Source organism: Hyperolius riggenbachi, chromosome 6, assembly GCF_040937935.1.
Source record: "Hyperolius riggenbachi isolate aHypRig1 chromosome 6, aHypRig1.pri, whole genome shotgun sequence".
Taxonomy (NCBI): domain Eukaryota; kingdom Metazoa; phylum Chordata; class Amphibia; order Anura; family Hyperoliidae; genus Hyperolius; species Hyperolius riggenbachi.
Window position 1 is genome coordinate 168,597,380 of NC_090651.1, and position 17,182 is coordinate 168,614,561.

The 17,182-nt window shown below is 45.5% G+C and overlaps 1 protein-coding gene across 1 annotated transcript in view; it reads left to right on the top strand.

Moving 5' to 3' along the window:
- Positions 1-17,182, top strand: part of UCHL5 (ubiquitin C-terminal hydrolase L5) — a 147,692-nt gene that overhangs the window by 2,353 nt on the left and 128,157 nt on the right. The window lies entirely within an intron of this gene.

Genomic DNA, 17,182 nt, shown 5'->3' on the forward strand with positions numbered 1-17,182 from the left:
ATATCCAGCATATCCAAGATAGAAAATATCGTTCAATTGGTGATGGATTTGGAAAGCATCAATAGTGGCGTTCAATTACAGGAGACCAATGTGCAGTGTGTAGGCAGCAGAGCTTACACTCGCCTGACCACTGGTGCTTGTCATCTCTCTATCATTGCTATGTCTCTTCACTTCTGGGGTGCATATGATAAACACTAAAGGGCCAGTGACTGGCATGTACATGACACTGGCCCTGCAGTGTTTTATCACATGAGACGGGTGCCCTGGGAGAGAAGAGACAGTGAGGAGCGCTGGGCAGCGTTGGAGAGATGACACACACCGGCACATAGGTGAGTGTAAGCTCTGCTGCCTACGCTCTGCATGGCCAAGGACACACACAGAACTGGGGGAGCTGGCAGGCAGTGTGTGGCTCCACAGATATTCATTTTATTGAAAAACTGTGCCTAGTGTATGGAAGGATCTATCTGGTCGAATCTAGGGGCCATCTATTAGTGTATGCCCACCTTTTGAATTGCTTGACTTGACCATTACAAAGGTGGCTTTAGATTTAGACAATGCAGGTGTGATTTCTGTAGCTTTTACTAAGCTGTCTTCTGTTCCATGTATCACTTGGGGGTCCCTAAAGGGAAAAAAGTGCCCAATTACAATACTGCCTATAATTATTCATACCCCTGGCAAATTTTGACGTAAAGTTACTTTTATTCAACCAGCAAGTAATTTTGGACGGGAAATTACATAGGTGTCTTCCAAAAGATAAGACCATGTACAAGAGGCATTAATGTGGAAAAAAAAAATATTTCTCTTTTATTTACATTTGAGCAAAAAGTGTCCAGTTCAAAATGATTCATGCCTTCATAAACTGTCACAGCCTGTGGGAAAATTCAAAGTTCTATACCATTCTAAATAGTCCAAGCTGTTCTAAAGCATCCTAATTACCTTGATTAATTGGGAACAGCCATTTTAATCAACTCAACAGGTGAAAAACAGCAGCTCTCTGCAGTTGGTTTGTGGACTGTCATGGCTAAGACAAAGGAGCTCAGTGAGGACCTGCGGCTGCGCATTCACCATCCTGGTAAATCTGGGCTCTGCTGGTGTCAATGTCTCAAGGCAGACAATCCAACGGACACTGAACACTGCTGGGTTCCATGGATGCAGATAAGGCACACAAAAGCTCGCCTTTGCAAATGTTCATCTGGAAAAAGAAGACTTCTGGTCTTCTGTGTTATGGTCAGATGAAACAAAAATTGAATTGTTTGGTTACAATGACGTTTCCTTCATTTGGCGTAACACCGTCCCCACTGTCATGGTGCCATGGTGGTGGAAACCTAATGTTTTGGGGGTGTTTTTTTCAGCCAATGGACCAGGGAACCTAATCACAGTAAAGGACACAAAAGAGCAATACATGAGGATTCTCAACGACAACATCAGGCAGTCTGCAAAGAAACTTGGCCTTGGGTACCAGTGGACATTTCAGCATGTGAATAACCCAAAACACACAGCAAAAGTTGTGAAGAAATGGTTAACAGACAACAACATTAACGTTTTGGAGTGGCCCAACCAGAGTCCTGACTTGAATCCAATTGTGGAGAAAAACAAAGTTTGCTTTCTTAAAACAGAATTTGCAATAATTCAGGTTATTGCAAATTCTTTCTGTTTTAAGAAAGCAAACTTTTGTTTTTCTTAGCATTTTAGTAAGGGGGCTTTTAGGACCATTGTAGCCCCTTACACACTCCAATGAGTTCTGGTTCACCATGAGCTTGCTGGTTAGTCTGTACCTCTCAGTGTTACAAGCCCTACTCCATAGAAACGCACAGATCCAGGAGCACCAATATTGGCTTCAAAGCAAGGTGTGCCTCGGTTACACCCCAGTACCACGGGGCCACAGCAATGAGTGTCCTCAAAAACCGGCACCACACGAAGTATTATAGCTCAATCACTTTATTCTGCCATCCAATCGCAACGACAGACTGCTGTTTCGGCCATAACAAGGCCTTTGTCAAGTTGCAGACAAAATACAATAAAACACAGTGCAAATGCAAAATATATAGGAAGTAAAACACAGCCCCTCACAATCCTATAACCAATCCCAGCAGCTCACAAAAACGGACCTGATGGGGAACATATAAAATGTCTAAACCACCAATCAGAATAAAGGATTTTAAATGGCAGCTCACCTATGGGGGCACAGCGCAAAAACCGCCGCTACCATGGCCGCATCACAGGCTCCAGGACGCTCATGTCCCTGCTGACAACCTCCGCACATCCCGGAAGTGATGTCATAGTCACATGACCCAAGGCAGGCCAATCACCGCTCCCTGTTGCCAACCAATGCGGCCAGAGCGGTATTACAGCATAGGGGCGGTGGGTGGAGCGGCAGAAGAAGCGTAGCCATGGCTGCCATAGTAAATATAAACAATCAAAGCGCCGCTGTCATACTCACACCCATCTCCGTATGCTGTGTCCGGAATTCCGCCGCACCATCGTAGTATGAGCTGTCAGATGTTATAAGCTGCCAGGAGCACCTGTAAAAACAAAGATAAAACATGATTAGAAGAAAGAAAAGAGCATAAAACTTCAAATACATAGACATGAACAGGCTCATTCTATGACACCACCTAAATGCAGAAGCATAAATCATATTCTCTGTTTAAACCTGCCCTCCCCATAGCGTCTAGTCTCCTGATCCATCCAGCCTCCCTGCGTAAAAGCTCTTTAACACGATCTCCTCCCCTCCATGTATTAGGAACCCCATCTATTGCCATCACTTTCAACTGAGCAACACTATGGCCACACATAGTGAAATGCTCTTATACTGCCTGCCCAACCGTATGATTTCTAATCGCAGATTTATGCGCAGAAATACGAAGTTTTAAATTCTGTGTGGTCATGCCCACATATATATATAACTGCAAGGGCATTTAATAAGGTATACGACGTGAGTAGAATCACATGTATATCTTTCCTTAATAAAATAGGTGGTACCCATGGTAGGATGTTGGAACCTGTTGCCCCGCATGATGTTACCACACATCTGGCATGACATACAGGGAAACATGCCAGGTTTGGCAGACGAAGCACAAGCACCCGAGGTGCTCCTGACCCGCAGTTTGTCTCTAACCGTTGGAGCCCGTCGGAATGACATTAGTGGTGGATAACGAAACTCCGGAACCCGAGGCAAACCATCTCTCAAAATGTACCAGTGTCTGCGCAGGCTCCTTGTCAACACATCACTACATACATTGTATGTCGATACAAACGGAATACGGCCAGAAGGTCTCGATTTCGATCTGCGCACAGTCGTACAGGTGTCCAAACATTTAACCGGGTACCCCCGTGACTTGAATTTATTGACCAACTCTGATTTACGTTCTTCACAGATCCTAGGTTCACTCACTATCTTTTCCACCCTGGTAAATTGACTGCGTGGAATGCCGGTCTTAGTGCCATCAGGATGGAAGCTAAGATAATGCAACGTGGAATTTCTATCTGTATTCTTTACGTACAGGTCCGTCGAAATTGCATTATCCTTACGACAGACCAGTACATCAAGAAAGGGTATGCGTTCATGGTCCCAATTCACAGTAAACTTGATCGGAGGACACTGATGGTGAACCTGTTGGACAAAATCGTCCAGGGTGGAACGTGGCCCCCTCCAAATGCAAAACACGTCATCTATGTACCTCCACCAGCATACTGAGTGCTGGCGGAACAAGGGATTAAGGTACACAAAGGTCTCTTCAAGTAACCCCATAAACAGGTTTGCATAGGAGGGGGCCACGTTCGAACCCATCGCTGTGCCACGTTTTTGACCATAGAAACGCCCCTTATATTCAAAATAATTACGTTTCAAGACTATTTCCAACAGTGTGATCAAAAATTTCCGTTGGTCATTAGTACAATTGGAACAAGTCATCAAGTACCAGTCAATAGCCTCTACACCTCCATCATGGGGGATGGAGGTGTAGAGGCTCTCCACATCCAGGGTAGCAAAAGACATCTCATCCTACTCCATAGAGCCAAATTAATCCATGCCATGCACTGATGAGGCTCAAACAATCCGAAACAGTCTGTATGCATGTTGGATTATTATGGCTCTGTACAAATTAACAAGCTGACACATCATTGCATTCCAGCGGTTCTGGAGGTGTGTTTAGCTTCTAAGGATAACAATGGTTAATTTGCATATATTCAGCAGTGATGCACTAGGAGACATCTCAAGCTCACTCCAACCTGAATTATTGCAAATTATTTCTGTTTTAAAGCAGTAGGATCAACCATACTATTCCAGGGAAAAAAAACACATATATAAGTAGATAAATACTTGATCTACTTACATAACATGTATTGTGCTGTCCACGTTTTGATTTCAGTGAATGTTATATAGTAAATGACGAGAATTCTGTTTCTGGTGGGGGCCATGTCTTTTGCCCACAGTAAAGGCTAACTCGTGATGTCATTTCTGCCCTTTACTTTTTTTCTTGTCTCCTCCAATCGCTGAGTCACCTCAGCCTTGCTTGTAAACACAAGTGATTAGGGGATTAGGTTTCAGATAAGCAGCAGGCAGGGAAATAAAGGGAAGAGGAGGAATATATTATAGATAAAAAGAACCCCCAGCATGCAATTCTTTGGCACCGACTACTAAAGAGCCAGTGCTCCTAAGGTATATAATAACTCCAAATCATAACAGCAGAAAACGTTTTGAAAGTTTTGAATGCAGGATTAGCATCTTTATCACTTAATACACTCAGACCAGTTGCTGTTGAAATTTGATTTTTATGGTGACGATACCGCTTTAAGAAAGCAAACTTTTGTTTTTCTTAGCATTTTAGTAAGGGGGCTTTTAGGACCATTGTAGCCCCTCACACACCCCGAGTTCTGGTTCACCATGAACTTGCTGGTTAGTCAATCTGTGGAGGGAGCTAAAGATCAGGGTGATGGCAAGAAGACCCTCCAACCTGAAAGATTTGGAGCTCATTGCTAAAGATGAATGGGCAAACATACCTGTGGAGACATGAATAATTTTGGACTGGACGCTTTGTGCTCAAATGTAAATAAAAGATGAGAAATGTGTTCCCCCCCGCCCCCCCCCCCCCCCCCCCCCCCCACAATAATGCATCTTGTACATAGTCTTATTATCTTTTGGGAGACACCTATGTCATTTTCCGTCAAAAAAATGACTTGCTGGTTGAATAAAAGTAACTTCTAGTCAAAGTTTGCCAGGGGTATGAATATTTATGGGCAGCACTGCACCGTGTTTCCCATATTATAAGACCTACCCCGAAAATAAGGCCCAGCTTATATTTCAAGAATGCTTGAAATATAAGACCTACCCCGAAAATAAGACCTAGCTGGGACGCTTTGTGTATGGGGAGGTGTGTGGTCTCTTGCCACACCTTCCTTGTGGCTGCGTCCCCCTCCGTTCTAAGTAACTTCTCCGGTGTCAGTGGCGGCATATTCAAGCTGTAAGGGCGCCCTTTGACCCTCACGCTAACACTGTGCAGTACGCGTTGCTGGCTCTGCACTGGCGCTCTTTTTATGTCATCATGTGCGTCTGGCTGATGCATTCCGGGCGCACATGATTATGACGAGGAGAGCGCCAGCACAGAGCCGGCAACGCGTACTGCACAGTGTCAGCATGAGGGTCAAAGGGCGCCCTCACAGTTTGAATAATATGCCCCCGCTGACACCAGAGAAGTTACTTAGAACGGAGGGGGACGCAGCCACAAGGGAGGTGCGGTAAGAGACCACACACCTCCCCATACACAAAGCGTCTACCCCTCTCCAGAGAGCAAGCCCCCCCGAAAATAAGCCCTAGTACATATTTTTCCCCTCAAAAGAATGTAAGACAGTGTCTTATATTCGGGGAAAGACGGTAGGTACTTGCCTCAGCAGAGGGGAGCCTCTGGATAATCCACCTCCCAAAGCTTGTTGATGGAGCACAGCCACACTGCACAGGTGGCTCATGCCTGTACTCCCAGTGCATGTCAAGAGATGTAGTAGCATGGAGCTTAACAGGCTCGTCTTTTTCTGCCAAGCCCACCACACCACTACACACCACTGCACTGACTGCGACTGACCGGATTACCTGGAGTTACCTGGAGCCAAAACTGAGGGGCTGAAGAGGACGACTAGGGACTCAGTGCTGCTCATGGGGCTTGAGGAAGCTCCGGGTAAGTATAAATTAGCGATAGTGTACCATCTCTGGTACACTTTAAACATCACAGCTTTGCTTTGAAGTGTATCTGTAGCTTTAAAAAATGAAAAAGATAGATACATTAGTATAGCTAGTCCCCAGTTAACGAGTGAGCTAGGGACTGTAGATTCGTTCGCAATCTGAATCAGTCAAAACACTGTGCCATCTCTGTCCCATGTACCACCTCTGTGCCTCCAGTGTCCCCCTCTGTGTCACCTCTTTTCTCTTGTGCCATCAGTGTCCCCATCTGTGTCACCTCTGGCCCCTTGTGCCCTCAGTGTACTGCAGAAAAATGTAATTTTACCGGTTTAAAAACCATTCTTTGAATTTTTAAAAACGTTTATTTTTTTTTTCAAAAACTACAAGGTCTTTTTGAAAACAAATTTTTCTCACTTGTTTCCACAAAATCGTTCGTAAGTCAAAGGCAGACACAGGGTGGGTAGCACTACTTCAGTGTGGAGAACCACAATCATTGGTGGCTAGCCCAGGTTGATTTAAAATAAAAGCCAACAATAGAATATTAAAACGACCTGGGCACCAGATTTATTATTATTATTTTTTTTTTTTTAAATGAACCTCCACATAAGGGAGGTTTGTAATGATGTGTGCCATTGGGAGGGCAGGGCTTGAGCAGAGCCTTACTACTTACCTGTGGGGTGCTTGCTCCTCTGGCCCCTGTCCCAAATGGGATGCACCATCTTCTCTGCCTGACTAGCAGCATTTGCCAATTTTAGTAGTTCTCGGCAGTGTCTTGTGCGCAACCCACAATGCATGCTGGGAGATGTTGTTTGTGGATGCAAGTACAGCTCTGTACTTGCATCCACGGACTACATCTCTTGACATGCACTGGGAGTACACGAATCACGTTTTTCGCTCTTAGTTTTCATTATTATTAAAGTTGACTTAAACAGACTCTGTAACACAATTTTCAGCCTTCTTTCTTCTATCCTATAAGTTCCTATCATTTCCTAGTTGCACAGTGGCTATATTATCTCTGTTATATAATCTAATCATCTTTCCTTTGTCGGGCTCAGGCAGGAATGTGCTGCTCTGCTTGTGATAGGATAGAAGTTATACACACCCTCTCCAAGCCCCCTCCAGGCTCTGTATGAGTCTCAGACTGAGCTTCTCTCAGCCTATCACATGCTGGTTAGAAGCCATGTCTTTTGTTTGTAAACACTGCCTAAAACTGGCAATTACAAGCCAGAATTGCAGCAGGGAGTGGCAGAAACCGCACAGAGGGGCCCAGGAGAACATAATGAATAGAATGGTATGCTTTTTATTGTAAGAATTTTGGAGTACAGATTCTCTTTAAGGACTATGGAATTTATTACACAATTTTCCTTGGAAATGTCAGTCACATGACTACAGGTCGTTGCTCAAAGCATAGAGCTGCCAGCAGAGTTGGAATCTTCTTCTGCATAATCTGTCCTATGGGTAGGGTCAGCTCTGTGTTCACTGCAAAAGACTGGCTAGGGCCTATTTCAGTATCTCCCTGGCTGCTGTGGGTAATGATGGGATAGAGGGAAGGGTTTGAATTGATCAGACTAGCAGCATATGACAGTCAAACAGGAAGTCAGCATTGCAAACCCTGCCAGCCAGATAATAATAATAATAATAATAATAATGCAGAAATGGTTCATGTTCAATGCACAAACTTGTTTTTATGATCATTTTCACACAATATGCATTTAAAACCCTGAGCCTGAACAAAGTCTTTTGCTTTACGTGTTGTAAATTGTTCCTTGGGTCCTCCCTCACTATGCTATTCCCATTGACTGAGGCTTGGTTCACAGATAAATCTGTATATTTCTTGTCCTGTCAGTTCTGCATCAGTTTTCTATCAGTTTTAACCTCCTTGCCGGTTATCCCGAAAAATTGCCACCGTCGCCCCCCCCCCCCCCCCCCCCCGCCGAGCTGGAGGGGTAGCTGGCAGGTCGAGGGTATTGGGCCAGCGGCGGGGAGGGGGGTCGGACCCCCCCTTGCCTGGGTCCCCTGTCCTCCGCTCCCCTCCAGCCTTAAATAGAAGCAGCCGCTATGTGTTAGAGGAACGGGCGGGGAGGACACTCACCTCTTCCCAGCGTGCGCTCCACTGACGTCACTTCCTGCAGCGTTGCAGGAAGTGACGTCAGTGGAGCGCACGCTGGAACAAGGAAGAGGTGAGTCCTCCCCGCCCGTTCCTCTAACACATAGCGGCTGCTTCTATTTAAGGCTGGAGGGGAACGGAGGACAGGGGACCCAGGCGAGGGAGGGGGGGTCCGACCCCCCCCTCCCCGCTGCTGGCCTAGTACCCCCGTCCTGCCAGCTACCCTTCCAGCTCGGTGGCCGGCTCCCCGCACCCACGGACGGGCGGGTGCCGCCCCTGGAAATTTGCCGCCTGAGGCAAAAGTTTCACCCCGCCTCGTGAGCGGGCCGGCCCTGGATTTGCATAATTTTTTTTTTTTTTTTGTTACAAGCAGCCAGCACTTTGCTAGCTGCTTGTAACTTCCGATCGCCGCAATCCGCCGCGCCAAGCCGCTCCCCCCCGCCCCAGACCCCTGCTCTGCCTGGCCAATCAGTGCCAGGCAGCGTTGAGGGGCGGATCGGGATTCCCTATGACGTCCCGACGTCCATGACGTCGGTGACGTCATCCCGCCCCGTCGCCATGGCGACCGGGGAAGCCCTGCAGGAAATCCCGTTCTGAACGGGATTTCCTGCTTACTCTGATCGCCGAAGGCTCGCTACATGATTTTAAAAAAAAAAAAAACCTCCTGCGCTGCCTCCTTGCCGGAGGAATTGAACCGGCAAGGAGGTTAACGGACAGAATTGGAACTGTACCCCTTTTATGTGTGAACACACCCATACAAAACTGACTGGAGATGTATACCTTTTATGTGTGAAAACTCATGCAAAACTGACAGGATAGGACTGGACCAGAAATATTTCGATTTATTTCAAACGTAGAACAATAAACTTCCGGCACTATAACAAGGCTCAATCTTCCATTGTATTTAATAACGTTCACATGATATCTCCATCCACTACAATGCGTTCCAATACAAAATACAATTCACATACCCATTAGTAGTTTTCACCGTGGGGCAATGTGGGAGCAGCGGTCAGCCTAACGACCGTTTCGCTTGGTACAAGCTTCTTCCGAGGGTCCGTGCGCCTCCGGTTTTCTTTAAAAATTGTTTTGTGATGTATTTCCGCTTCCTGTTGTCTTCCTAATAATTTGCATAAAACGCATGAAATCACATACAAAATGCATATGTGTTTTGTATGTGCGAAATGCAAACGCATTAAAGCGCTTGAAAATCTGCAGTAAAAAACAAAAACGCACACAACGTAAAATGAAAACTTGACATAAAATGCAGCCTTTCGGGTTGTACATACCCTAAAACCTGATGTGTAGTTGTCACTAGTAGGGATGGTCAACGAAATGCAAAGAATTCTGCGTTGATACAGGTTTATGCACATTTTGTATGGAAATGGATGCACTCATTTTGCTCATGAAATCAATTAATTTATATGTTAAATTTTGGGGTTGGTGAGAACAAATGAAATTAATACCAGAAAAAAGAGTAGGCAGCATCCACCGCATAAAAGTTGGATGTGCTTGGGTCATTTTCTCCAGACAAAGAAGTTGCAGCAGAAGAGGAAGACCCAGCACCATCTCAAAAATATTTGTAAATATAGCTTTTTTTTTTTTTTTTTTTTTTTTTTTTACCAAGAAAAAGTTTATTCAAACCAAAAAACACATATTGTACAGTGAAAACCAGAGGTTACAATTTGGGAAACCAGTCTTTGCGTAGGAATACAAATATGGTAATAGTGGGACAATGCAGTTGCGTAAATAACAATTGAGTTGTATGAAAAAGCATAAAACACTCCAGGAGAGTATCACATTACAAAAGAATAAAAAAACATTTAAAATACGAGATGGAACATTTAAAGGACAGAACACTGCTCAGAGTGCACCAAATTGCCACTGACTAGGTGCGTTTATAATCCAACAGTTAAGAATAAAAGAGAAATGGTACAACCGAGCTTATATAATTTGAAGCACATTATCTTTCCAGACATCCCAGATTAGGTGGAATTGTTTTATTCTGTCTCTGTGTGTAGACCAGTTTTTTAAAGGGGAGGCCTTTGTCTAGGCGTTGTATCCAGCAGGAGAGCAGGGGATGTTAGGTGACAACCAATGCAAAGCAATTTCTTGCCGGGCGGCAAATAGTGCCTCTCTCATAAGCATTTTAGTACAAGCATTCATTTATTCCTCATCAAATACACCCAGTATACATAGAAGAGGGTTGAGAGTGATTGGGCAGCCCATACGGTCATGCAAAAATTTACAGTTTGAATCCAAAAATCTGCTACCGGTGGACATTCCCAGATAAGGTGGTGTAAATATAGCTTTAATGTAAAAAATCAGCAGGACATCAGTATATCAAAACACAGAACAGGCTCGTCATGATGGAACAAGAAGCAACGTTTCGAGAGGTAGCTTTTCAGGCTTGAAAAACTGAGGAGCCACCTCTCAAATCTAGATTTAAAAATATTTTTAATACGGTGCTGACCTTTCCTCTTCTGCTACAAATTAAGTTACACAGTAGTAGTATACTTCATTTATATAAACTCAAGCTTTTGTGAATCCATTAAAGCGGACCTGAACTCAGAACTTCTTGAGTGCTCTAAAAGATACACAACACCATAATAACCTTTAAAGTCAATGGAAATCATTTAAAAAAAAAACAAAAAACAAAAAAAAACCCAGCCAGAGGGAGTTCTGGGTCCCATAAACAGAATTCCCACTCCTCTCCCAGTTCCCTCGTTGCAGCGCTAGTTTCCCCATTTGAATTCCCTATTGCAGGATAATTCAGGAGCCGAGTCCTCCTGAAGACAGACGGCTCCATACTCCAGACGGCGCATATGCGAGTGAGAGCACTCGGGCTCCCTTTGTCAAGGTAACAGATCGTCACCATTCTTTATCGGTTACCTTGACAAAGGAGACCCCACGGGGCCCCGAAACGAATCGTTGGTTGATGGAATGGAACTGTGTCAATATGCTTGAATAAAATGTTGAACTTGATCCATATGAGAGTGCTAGAACGGGGACGAGAGAGGAGAGGGAAGGCTTTATAGGAACCCAGAGCCTTCCCTGTCCGTGGTTTTTTTTTTTTTTTTTTTTATTGACTCCCATTGACTTTAAAGAAAAACATTTATTTGTTACAGCTTTTACAAATCCTGCAATAAACCTGTAGCGTATCTTTTTCCTGCTTTCATGGAAGCAAACATATTGTTAACATTGCAGCAGCAGCATCCATGGGAGCAGCTCTGAAATGGCAGAGAAGATTCCTGAGCTGACACAGCTGAAGAGATCAAATTACAATGGTGATTAGTCACAGATAAGGGGAATTAGATAGGCTAAACTCTCTAAATACATATAGGTTGCATTACTCCTACTGGTTTCCTTCACTCCTGTGCAAAAGTTCAGGTCCATTTCAGTGTTCTCCCCAGAATTTTTTTCCAGCCGGGTGGCATGAAAAAGTAGCCGGGTGGGGAAGTAAGGTCACATTGAGTGGAGGAGGAGGGTCACGCTGGGGGGGGGAAGGGTGTGTGTGTGGAGGATCACAAAAAGTGTCAGGTAGGGTACTTCGATCACCCTGGGTAATACTAGGTGTGGAAGAAGATTGCGCCGAGTGCTACTGGATGTGGAGATAATACCACTGACAGCTATTAGGTGGGGAGGGAGATCTCACCCTTGGTGCAGCTGATGTGGGTGAGGGGTTCATACTAGATGCCTCATACTGTGTTGCTAGTGGATTGAGGGTGCATGACTGGCTGCTGCTAATGGACAGGGAACCATCTCCCTTTGGGTTATATGGAGGGGGGGGGGGGGTCTCGCACCGTGTGATGCCGATGGGGAGGTGCTGGTGGGCAAGGGAATCAGACTATGGGAGAAGGGAAAGTAAAATATACACAAACACACCCGACACGCATAGGCAGAACAGACCCATCAGAGTCCAGGAGAGATTCATGTATGAAGAATTGCAGTCTGGAGACACAGGACTTTACCCGTCACAAGCACACATATAGAACAAGAGAGCTATGTGCTTCCACAGCCACTGGCTCTGTTATGTCTGCAGTTTACATTGCGGCTGACTCCAGACAGCATTCCATCTCTCACTGTGACCTGCCCGGGATCCTCCTGCTATAAATCACAGCCCACCACACTTCTCCATCCCGCTGTCAGCTCTCCTATGACTTCAGCACGTGTTTCTCCCCTGTGCTATGAATCACAGACCAACGCACTGCTCCGTCCCGCTTTATGCACTGAACTTCGTGCACATAAATTAACATGTTCAGCCGGTGAATGATTGTGCTCTGCCTGCCTCTACTCTCTGCCCAGCACATCCCTGCAGAGCTTACACTAAAAGTAACAGACAGTCATGAGCCTCTGAGTCTGCAGTAATAGTCGGCAGCTAGCTAGCGCAATGGTCACACCTCTTACCATGCGCTGAGCCAATCCGTGCAGGATCTCGCCGGGAAGCACGAGATCTCATGCGCAGAGGGGAAAAAGCACATCCTGACAGCCGGGCACTTGTCAGTGAAGAGTGCGGCTAGCGGTGATTTCATCAGCCGGGCGGTAACTTATCTTACCCGGGCGCTCCGCCCGGCTGATTGATCCTGGGGAGAACACTGCATTTTAAGAATGTTGTGCACTTTGAACGCAGAGATTATCAATATCACTCGTAAACCTGGTTCAGATCGTGCATAAAGAAAGCGTAATGGAGGAAGAATCCTCTCATTCCCCTGCAGAGTACCTGCAGGTCACTCTTAAGGTGGCCAGTAATGGCCCAATTTCTAGCGAAAAAAATTCTGATTGGATTGGTTGTAAATCTATGTTGATGGGCACAATCAATTACGAATGATTATAAAAACGTCGTCCGATTGGATTTTCTTGTTGGTTGTGATAGGAAGCAAAGATTGGTTTGTTGATGGTATAGTGAACTATTTCACATCCGATTCGAATTTCTGATCGCTCGAACAATTTTTCGCTAGACATTGAATCGTTAGTGGCCACCTTTAGATGTACCCACAGTTAGATTGCCTAGGGCTCGATCAATGTTCTTTGTTCCTGTCTGCACCCTCTACAAGTACTCTTACCAAGGACTAACGTAGTTTTTCTATTGAACAGCTACCAAACAGCTATAGCCTTAGTTTAGTTAACCACTTGCCGACTGCCCACTACCTATGGGCGTCGGCAAAGTGGCATGCCCAGGACCGCCTAACGCCCATAGGCGTCGGCTCCTGGTGGACTAAGTAGCCAGGGATCGCGCGTCAAGCCGGCGGCTGTTTAGAAGCGCCGGCGGGTTCTTAACCCCCGATCTGCTGCATACAAAGTGTATAATACACTTTGTAATGTATACAAAGTGTATTATACAGGCTGCCTCCTGCCCTGGTGGTCCCAGTGATCGAGGGACCACCAGGGCAGGAGAAAGCCCCCCTAGTAAGCACAACACACACTGATCCTGCACCCTGATCGACCACAGCACGCCTCAGACCCCCCCTGATCACCACCTCAGACCACTGTTTGCACCCAATTACCCCCCTAATCGCCCATCAATCACCCCCTGTCACTGTCAACGCTATGTTTTAGATCAGGTCCTAAACTGCCCCCTGGGGGTTCCTGATCACCCCCCCACACCTTCAGACCCCCCCCCCCCCCGTGTACTGTATACATCTATTCTCCCCTGTAATCACCCACTGATCACCTGTCAATCAACCCCTGTAACCACCTGTCACTGCCACCCATCAGATTAGACCCTAACCTGCCCCTTGAGGGCACCCGATCACCCGCCCACACCCTCAGAACACCCGCAGACCTGCCCTCAGATCACCTCCCAAGTGCATTGTTTATTATTATTATTATTTAGTATTTATATAGCGCCGACATTACGCAGCGCTGTACAGTGTGTGTAAATCTATCTATCTATCTATCTATCTATCTATCTCTGTCCCTCAAAGGAGCTCACAATCTAATCCCTACCATTGCCATATGTCTATATTATGTAGTGTAAATACTGTGGTCTAGGGCCAATTTTTGGGGGCAGCCAATTAACTTATCCGTATGTTTTTGGAATGTGGGAGGAAACCGGAGTGCCCGGAGAAAACCCACGCAGACACGGAGAGAACATACAAAATCTTTGCAGATAGTGCCCTGGCTGGGATTCGAACCAGGGATCCAGCGCTGCAAGGCGAGAGAGCTAACCACTATGCCACCATGCTGCCCTGTTTACATCTGTTCTCCCCTCTAATCACCCACTGATCACCCATCAGTCACCCCCTGTCACTACCTGTCACTGCTACCCATCATACCCATCAGATCAGACCCTAATCTGCCCCTTGTGGGCACCCAATCACCCGCCCACACACTCAGATCGCCCCCCCCCCCCGATCACCTCCCCAGTGCATTGCTTGCATCTATTCTCCCCTCTAATCACACCCTGATTACCTATCAGTCAACCCCTGTCACCACCTGTCACTGCTACCCATCAGATCAGACCCTAATCTGCCCCCTGCGGGCACCCAAACACCCGCCCACACCCTCAGATCGCCCTCAGACCCTCTCTGATCACCTCCCCAGTGCATTGCTTGCATCTATTCCCCCCTCTAATCACACCCTGAGACACCCATCAATCACCTCCTGTCACCACCTGTCACCCCCTAGCACTCCTATCCATCAGATCAGGCCCTAATATGCCCCCTGCGAGCTTCTGATCACCCGGCCAAACCCTCACCCGCCCCACCGCAGTGACACAATTTTTTTTCCTGGTCACTGCTGGTCTCTACGACTTAAAGTGGACCCAAATTAAAAATACAAGATTTCAGAAATGAAATCTATTTTCTAAATTATAATAATAAATGGCAGCCTTTTTTCAGCTGCATGATGACAAATATAAAATATTTTAAATTTATTGGACGAACCCCTCCCTTCCTTTCATATTGCCGGGACAGAATCCGGCAAACTGATGGAGTAGATGGTGTCCAGCAAAGGAGGAATTGCTAATGGCTGCCACCTGTATAACCCTAGTTATGAAAAGAGAAGGGTGAAAAGCATGCACTGAAATGCTCATAGGCTTGAAGGAGTGTTTATATTTGTATGTGTCAGTGCTGCAACTAAATATTTTGAATTTAAAAAATGTTTGGTTTGGGTCCGCTTTAATTGTGGTTGAGACCAACCGTTATGCCACACAATACGCAACCGCCAATCCAAGAAGCTACCATGCCCAGCCTTTCCGGTGGAAACCACTCCAAGTTTTTGGGACCTTCTCCTTAATATGGGTCTAGTCAAAAAGAATGTATTGCGGTCTTATTGGTCTACGCACCCAATACACCACATGCCCATGTTCTCTGCTGCCATGTCCAGGACACGATTTGAGAACATCCTGCACTTCCTGCACTTCAGTGCCAATACAACCTGTCATCTAAGAGGCCACCCTGCTTATGACCGGTTCCAAAAAATTCGGCCCCTCATAGATCACCTGTCATCAAAATTTGCAGATGCTTATACCCCTGAACAGTTATTTTGAGGCATTTGGTTTCCAGACTACTCCTCACGGTTTTGGGCCCCTAAAATGCCAGGAAAGTATAGGAACCCCACAAGACACCCCAAAGTATTCCGTTAGGTGTATGGTGAGTTCATAGAAGATTTACGGTAATTTTTTAGTTTTACAGTAATTTTTTGTTCGTGCGACCTGTGAGCGTCTGGAAGTACGCTTACAGGATGCACAATGAGGCTCGGAAAATCACAATGATCGGCTGCTTCTCCTAGAAGCAGCCGATCATTGCTGGGGGGGCTGAGATCAACGAACAGGAATGGTTTTTCCCGTTCATTGATCTCCGAGCGAGCGGCGGCGTGCGGGAGAGCGGACAGGGGTTCTACTCCCCTAGTGGTAAAGTGGATTTTACTTTTTGGCCACTAGGTAGCGCTAAGCACTCTCCTAGAAGATACCAGGGAGATCATTTTTTTTTTTTTTTATATTTTTTTTTTTTTTTACATTTCATGGTTCATGAATTGCCTCCAGGGAACACTGGTTCCTCTTCAGCAATCAATCCCCTGTAATAGGGCATGGTACGAGCTGCCTGCACGCAGATATGCATGCAAAAGGGCAGCAACACCGCTGGACGGATATATTCGTCCAGATTGCCTTTGAGTGGCGATTTTTGGACAAATATATCCATCCATATTGGCTTAAGTGGTTAACACAACTAATGTAACTTAATGACAGTATGTTTAGGCTGAAGTTCCTTTTTAAGAAACTTCAGTTTTTATCCATGCAAAAGAGCTTCTGTGAGCTCTGCGACTGTATAAAGTCTTTTGAGGCACTTATCTCCAATGTCTCTTAGGCTTTGTTCCCATTGCGCTCCGCTTGCGTGTCCGTCCACATTGGATGTTTTTTGAGTCCTTTTTTTTTTTCCAATTCCCGGCGATTACCTGCGCGCTGCTTTTTTTTTTTTTTTTTTTTGTAAAATCGCTTTTCTAAGCACTTTTGCAGAGCGGCTGCGTTTTTTTGACAATGTATTCTTAAAAATGCTCATGCAATCGCTGCACAAAGCGATTTTGTGAAAGTTTTGCGGTTTCCTATACCTTCCATTAAAGCCAAATCTCCTCAAAAGTGGCCCATGCACTGCTTTTTTGAGCGGATCGGAAACGATCCGCTCAGATGTGAACTCTGTCATAGAGAATCATTGCACAAGTGTTTTTAGGGTGATTTTGAAATTTGCCCAAGCTTGAAAAAAGGACAAAAAAATGCTCTTAGTGTGAACAAGCCCTCATGGTTTCTTTCTTGTTTATGGTTTTTCTGTAGAGAAAAGTTCAAAGGGTGAGTAGCCTGCTCTGTGAAATAATTTAAAATGTTGAGTGTATTGTGGAAACTGCAGTTATTAGAGCATGATGCAGTTATAAAAGAAAAGCTATATACCTGAAAATAAAAATGACACTAT